We start from the raw sequence: 7,834 nt of genomic DNA on the forward strand, positions 1-7,834 counted from the left end.
CCTGGGCCCTCAGGAGAGGAGAACAAGCCAAGAGGCATCCTGCATTCAACTCATGTTTACAGAGGAATCACAAACCCTGGGCCCTGCGCTGGGAATGGGGTGCAGACACGGCGTCCACCTAGGGAGGAGATACCCAGAACAGGCTGAAGAGACCCTGAGCTACTGCTTTCCAGAGTTTTAAAAAATTGCCCATTTTTAATTTCACGACTATACTCAGAGTACGACCGACAACTAAATTTGGATTACTGCAAACAACTCATGGTGTGTGGGGGGGAGGATACTCATGCCTTTGCCTTCTGCATCTCTAATCTATCCATCTTTCTCTCTGTTTGTTCCAGTACTGGAGCTTGAACTCGGAGCCCAAGTGCTAATCATCAGCTTTGCCAATCAAGATTGGAGCTCTACCACTTGAGCCACACCTCCACTTCTGGCTTTTTTGCTGGCTAGTTGGAGCAAGAATCTCACAGACTTTTCTGCTGGAGTTGGCTTCAAAATTGAGATCCTCAGATCTCAGGCTCCTGAGTAGCTGTGATGACAGGCGTGAGCCACCGCCACTTAGCTTTTCTTAATATGTTTTTCACACGGAATTTTCAGTACCTTTCTAAACTCTTACAGCTCTTGGGCCAATTGCAATGTACAAATTCTTGAGCCTTAATTTCCTCATATAAATTGGAATACTACTTTGAAGGTCATTGCGGGGGAGGGGGGTGCTTAGGCAGGAGGGTGTATGTAAAACGTCTGTCTAATGAAGAGTCTAGCTGCTAGCTGTGGTATCCAGGATCCGTTTCTTCCACATGTCTCCCCCTTGCAGGTGAAAGATCACTCTAAACGCTCCAACCCACTTACCACCACCACCAGACCTGTATTTACATCATAGTTGCCACTTTAGTTCACGCCTGAGTCACGGCCATGCTTACTCAAGCACAAATCTCCCTGAATTTCCAATGGAAATCAGCATTTCTTACAAGTTCCCAACTGATGGGCTCCTTCTGGCCCAGGGACCACACTTTTAGAACTCAGGGTGTCAATTTCCTCTGACTAGTTAGAGCACTTCATTGTTCCTTGCATTTATTGGACCTACTCCTCTCCTTCCTACATACCCCATGCTGTGAATAGGACAGCTTAATAGGCACGCAATCCTGTTTTTCAATGTAGTTGCTTGACAAAGCCACGCCGAACTCCCACTTTTTCTAATCCAAGCTGAGATGTTAATACACCAGGTCAACCACAGTTGCTCTTGATGCCAAACAAATTGCTTTCCAGTTGCTTGTTCATTGAACTAAAAAGTTTCACTGACCACATTAAATTAGATTATTCTGAAGCTTTCCCCTGCCCTGGTAAGTTAAAATTCTAAAGAAAGAGGAAATGCTGGATGCCTCTGTTTTTGCTAGAGCAAAAAGAGAGCTCAGGAGGGTAATGATGCTATGCTGAGATACCAGTAAGGAAAGGACTTTGACCAAGAAGCAAAGAGCAAACTTCTTCCAGTAATCACAGATGACAGTGACTTCCGTATCACACAGGCCCAGAAATGTGAGCAGAGAGTACCAGCTGAGGCCCAGGTCGTTCTGGACTTCAAATCTCTAGGAATTGTGGTCCATACAACCAAAAATATTTGCTCTCTAGATGTGATTGTTCTTGATTACTGAACGTATGAGGGTGTCAGCAAAAGAAAGTTTCTTCAGGTACACATATCTTCATTCCTTTAAATTTGGCTTACAGAGAGCTGGGATGTAGCTCAGTGGCAAAGTGCTTGCCTAGCAAGCACTGGGTTTGATCCCTAGTACCAAAAAGGAAAAGGTGAAAAGAAAAAAACCCAACACCCCAAATCAGTTAAATTTGACTTAAAGGAGCAAAAGTGTCATCACAGAGTCATATCACACACACACACACACACACACACACACACACACACACACACAGCTATTCCCACAGAGGGAAACCATGTCCTACAAACATTTCCTTAGGTTGTGCTGAAATTCACAAGATATGTACAAGTTAGACAATAAGCATTTTTATGCTCTTCTTTTTACCCAGTGTAAACAAAGACACTATCCCTTTTTTTTTCTTTTGGTACCAGTTGTGGGGCTGGGCTTTTCCACTGAAGGCTGGTGCTCTTCCACTTTAGCCACAGCTGTTTGCTGTTAATTGCTGTTAATTTGGCTTTTTGCTGGTTAATTGGATATTAACAGTCTCACAGATTTGTCAGTACATGTGAGCTTCAACTCACAATTCTCAAGATCTCAGCCTGTTGAGTGGCTAGGATTAGAGCTGTGAGCCACCGGTGCTGGCACCAAAGCCCTCCCTGTGTGATGGGTTCAGGGCATGTGGGTAGAATTGTTCAAACAGGGTCATCAGAGATGTGGTCATTTTTGTAACAGAATCCTACAGGCAGGGTGGATACCCTTGCATGGCAGAGGACTCAGTAACAAGGGCTGAAAGGTCGCATGTTCTTCCTGACAGGCTTGAGGCTCTCTGGCCACACGAGCATGGCTGTGGTGGCCGCCTGAGCACAGGGAGTAAGACAACGGGTAACAGGGAAGTCAGCCCAGGCTGCGAGTCTCCGGCGGCGGCGGCAGAGCTATGAAAAGAATCCCCACAGCTCCTGGATAGATTGGACTCTGCCATGGCAGGCAGCGAGAGAGGGAGTGGGAGACTGAGCTCTGAACCTCTGCAGCTGTTTTGTAGTCAGGGCAGGAAATGGTTGTGGATCGGATTGCGGGGCTGGGGGGTGCAGGGTGGTGGGAAGCAGCAGGAATGGTGCCAAGAGGGGAGACTGGAGATCAGTTCAAAGATAGGGATAACAGGGTTTACTGAGAGTGGGTTACAGTGTGAAAGAAGGAAGGGCAAGTGCCTATGAGTTTGGGGGCCCTCACAGGTGTCATGGTGACTGGTGATGTCGTTCAGCAAGAGAAGGTAGAAGTCGGCCAAGAGTGGGGTGGAAGGGGAAACCAGACTTCCAGTCCAGATGGGGGAAGGTTCTAGACACTACGTGCGGGAGGCCTTAGAGTGCACGCAGCAGGGTTTTTACTGTCTGCAAGGAAGGCGTGACCACGGTTCACACGCATCTTCAATGAGATGTCTTCAGTGTGTTACCACCACCCTGGATGTGGATGGAGAAAACAAACTCGGGGAGCAGCCTGCACGCAGGTAGTAGATTTTACCCAGTGGGTGTTCACCAAAGCACACCGCGTGCTCAGGACGGGAAGGGGGAAAGGGCATTACGAAGCTCCCGGTGTCCTCCCTGGCTCTGCGATGCTGTGAGGGGCGTTGTTTGTCGGTCAGGTAGACAACGCTGAGACAGTTGAGCAGGAACTCAGGATAGGCAGTGTCTGAAGTTAGTAAACACTGAGGCAGTTCAGTGGTACAAGGCCTGGATGGCATGGCTTGATCTACAGATGCAGATGAGGAGTTGGATGGAGGCTGGGCGATTGTCCAGCTGGGGCCTCTCAAGTACCTGGAGTACCAGAAGATAGAGGTGGATGGACAGAGGATGGCCATGAGTGGCCGGGCCAGGAAAGCTGCATGGAACAGCTTGGATTTTATCCTGTTGGAACTGGGGGCCAATGGTGGGTTTTCTGGCCAGAGCTGAACCACAGTCAACATTCACCATTTCTTAACTAACATTTTCCTAGGATTCTGCCAAGCTCATTGGCAGCACTTACACTTGACTTATATTTAATTTTTTTTCACTTGCAATAAAAATGATCACATATAACATCTAGGGAGATATTTTGACATACTAGTTCCCTTCAGTTCCAAACTCATTCAAAGAATACGTTTTTGTCCAACAAACAGAAATTATAATGTGAGGTTATGAAAAGTCCATTTCCCTCTTAACATTCTTCCTAGCAACTCCGTTGTTTTCCTTGGCTTTTATTAAAACAACCTTTGTGTGAACCGGCAATTTGTTTTGTAAATATCAATGAAAGCGTATTTCAGAAAAATATAGTAATAAAAACCAACCCAATTTCAGAAATATGCTAGCCGCCAGACGCCCGTCTTCAGCTCATATTATGAGTATTTCCAGTAAGTCTTAAATACACATTAACATGAGAAATAGCTTACTGTTTAAGATCAAAATGTCAGGGGAAAAAAAACGCCCTTCACTGCCTCTCAAAAATTGCTCAAGAGTTCTAGCCAATAAAATGCATTTCCCTCTTTGACAAAGTACACTTATAATGGTTTCAAGCACTTTGAGTTCAACTGTAACGTTTCCCTTGAAAATCTGCTTTGACTCAGTTTCCCTAACATCTTAGTATCTGTCTGCTTTATGACTTTGTTTACTTAACAGGTCTGAGGTATTAATATGTCAGCAATGTATCATCAACTCATAACCACTTTCCAAACTTTGGCAAGAAGTCTAAGCTTTGTGACTGTTTTCCAAGTGTATATAACTCAGCTATTATCACTAAGCCAGGGTTAATAAGTGAAAAATAGGATTCCTCAATTGGCGTCTCATCAGGAGAGATGGCGCCGTTCACATTCTACACAGTGATACCCAGGATGCCTCTGGGTTGGCCGGTAAATTATCTCCAGAGAGTGAAATGGGATTCAGGCAATTATCTCAAGTACTACTCATATTTTCTGACTGATCTGCTGTGACATTTTGTGGGGTTGTTGTCTTGATCGTACCAGTGTTCAAACTCAAGGTCTCTTGCTCATTTAGCTGGCTAGATCTTTCTAGATCTTCCTAGATCCTCCTAGATCTCAGCAACTTAAGCATTAGATTTTTTTCTTTCCTTATTAAGTGAACAGCTTTTGCCTTTTCGCTTAAAGAAGCGCCTTTCAGATCATCTTGGGCATAGTTAAGTTCCAGCACCATTATTCTTGGGCATTAGGGTTCTTCTTAAGCACAATAGTAGTAGAGAGTGGAGAATTCAAGCCCTGGGAGACCAAACGAGAGAGGTCACAGCACAGAGCCTCTTTGTGATTCAGGATAGCTCCTGAGTGACTCACAGGCAGGTGACATGTGCAGGAGGGATGGTGTGGAGCAGGGTATGGCTTGGGAAGGGTGCTGCTCCAAACACTCCACAGAACGTTATGTCCTGTAAAATGTGTGAACTGTTTGTTTCTGCACGTTCCCATTGTCTAACCATAGCTGGCTGAAGATAACTGCAATCACCGAGAAGAAAATGGCAGCCACTGCTATAGGAGAAGAGGAACAGGCAATCAAATCCTCCCCATCACCCTGTGTAGATAATGTAAGCAAAGAAAATAAAAATTTTAACAGTGCACACTTCCATCGAAGTAAAGATGGCGGGTAAAAGGAGGCGCCAGACTTCTGATGCTGTTCAAAGTCATAAACAGAATATCCCTGTCCTTATATCAAAGTGCATTTTCATAATCTTTTGGCCAATATATCTACTTACTTCCTTTTTATGTAATTTTTGGTGTGTACTGGTCCTGGGGCCTGAATTCAGGGTTGTGTGCCTTACTTGGCTTTTTCCACTCAAGGCTAGCGTTCTACCATTTGAGCCATAGCTTCTCTTCCAGCTTTATGCTGGTTAGCTGCAGATTAAGAGTCTCAGACTTTCCTGCCTGTGCTAACTTTGACCTGCAGTCACCTGAGCTCAGCCTCTTGACCTAGGATTATAGGCATGAGCCACCAGTGCCCGGCTCGTTTCATAGAATTTAAGTTGAGGTGTTCACATGTACTGTTTAAGCTGAGTGTTCTGGAATATGGGTAGCAAAGACAGTAAATAATCGTTCGATAGACAGAATGAATACAGGAGTTAAGTTTTCCCATATTGTCTAATCTATGTTTGCTCTCTTTCAATCTTAATAATTCAGATTTGTTTAAGGCACAAATTGATGTCCTCACCTAAAATCATTGCCCTTTTTCATCTGACAAACTCTACCTGTGTTTTTACAGCCCAGTGAAAGATGAGATTTTGCAAAGAATTCTTCAGCTCATCTTCTTAACTTCTAGTTCCCTATGTAATCTTTTTTTTTTTTGTCAGTCTTGGGGCTTGAACTCTGGGCCTGGGCACTGTCCCTCAGCTCTTCAGCTCAAGGCAAGTGCTCTACCACCTGAATCACAGCGCCACTTCTGGCTTTTTCTGCTTATGTGAGGAATTGAACTCAGGGCCTCATGCATGCAAGACAAGCACTCTACGACTGAGCCACCTTCCCAGCCCTCTATGTAGTCTTCTAGTGCTTGATACTAGACTATTAGATGGTATTATAATTCTAGAACCAACTGAAACTTACAATGGTCCAGCCTGCAAGGACAGCCCACAGTGACACAGATCAACTCATCAAATGTGAGTTTAAAACCTAATTCAGACCATAATGAACCTGAGCTTAAAATTACTACTGACTTGGGCCAAGCACCAGTGGATCCTAGCTACTCAGGAGGCTGAGATCTAAGGTTCACAGTTCAAAGCCAACCTGGGCAGGAGAGTCCTTGAGACTCTTATTCCAATAAGCCAGCAAAAAGCTGACAGTGGAGCTGTGGTTCAAGTAGAGTGCCATCCTCGAACAAAATAATTAAGGGATGTTACCCAGGCCCTGAGATCAAACACCAGTACACACACACACACACACACACACACACACACACACACACACACACACACACACACACACAACCAAAAGCCAAATTGAAGCAAAAACCCCTGTAATCCTAGCTACAGGAGGATGAGATCTGAAGATTGTGGTTCAAAGTTGGCTACAGAAAGAAAGTTTGTAAGACTCCTCTCCAATTAACTACCAGAAAACCAGAAGTGGAGCTACAGCTTAAAGTGGTAGAGTGCCAGCCTTGAGCGAGAAAGCTCAGGGACCGTGCCCAGGTCCGGAGGTCAAGCCCCAAGATTGACAAACAATAACAATAAACCCCTCCTACTGAGTTGGGTTCTTAGAGAAGTTAACGCTAAACACTGCCTTAGGAAAACCAGAGACTTCCTTCCTTGTCACCCACCCCTACCACACACATGTGCACGTAACATAGCAGCAATTACATGGAAAGAAATTATGAGTGAAAGCAATAATAGTCTTCCTTCATACACTGTATGTGCAGAATGCTCTACTAATAAAGAATTCACCCTGGCAGGAAAGGTGACTCAGTTGTAGAGTGCTTGCCTTGCATGCATGAGGCCCTGGATGTTCGATTCCTCAGCACCACATAAGCAGAAAAAGCCGTGGCTCAAGTGGTAGAGCGCTAGCCTTGAGCTGAACAGCTCAGGGACAGCGCCCAGGCCCTGAGTTCAGGTTCACGACTGACCAAAAAAAAAAAGAGAGAGAGTGAGAGAGGATTCACCCATTCACAGTCATTTTTTAACCCCCACTCAGAGTATGTTACACTGGTGGTTAGGCTAGGCCCCTGAGCCTCGGACTGCTGGGTTCATCTAAAAAATTTCCTTTTGTATCAGACACAAAACCAAACTGAGAGGAAAAAAAATATGGAAGAAATGGAAGAGAGTTGTTTTCCTCTTCTAATAAGAAAACATATATTCCAATGAACGGAAAGAAGATTGACTTCATTCTATCCAAGGTATAATGTACATATTGCTTTGAGTTCAAATTCTTTCTGTTCATACCTAAGATTTATTGAAACTGTATTGTTTGTGTAGGGTCAAGAATGCTGAATATTTGTTTCAGGTTTTCAAGTCTTGCGGGGGAGGGAGCAGTGCCTTTAGGTTTTCCATTCAATTAGGAAAATTATAACCGCATACTTGCAACACGAAAGCAAATGTAGTGTCAGACTCGGCTGTTCAGCAGTTTATAATTCAGCCTGGAATGTTCACCCCAAGCCTGACTTGGCCTCCATAATCTCAATGAGAATGGAGGGAAATTATTCTGGCTGGTTCTGACTCACAAAAGCACTTTGAAAAAC

The sequence above is a fragment of the Dipodomys ordii genome, unplaced genomic scaffold, assembly GCF_000151885.1.
Source record: "Dipodomys ordii isolate 6190 unplaced genomic scaffold, Dord_2.0 Scaffold78, whole genome shotgun sequence".
NCBI classification, from domain to species: domain Eukaryota; kingdom Metazoa; phylum Chordata; class Mammalia; order Rodentia; family Heteromyidae; genus Dipodomys; species Dipodomys ordii.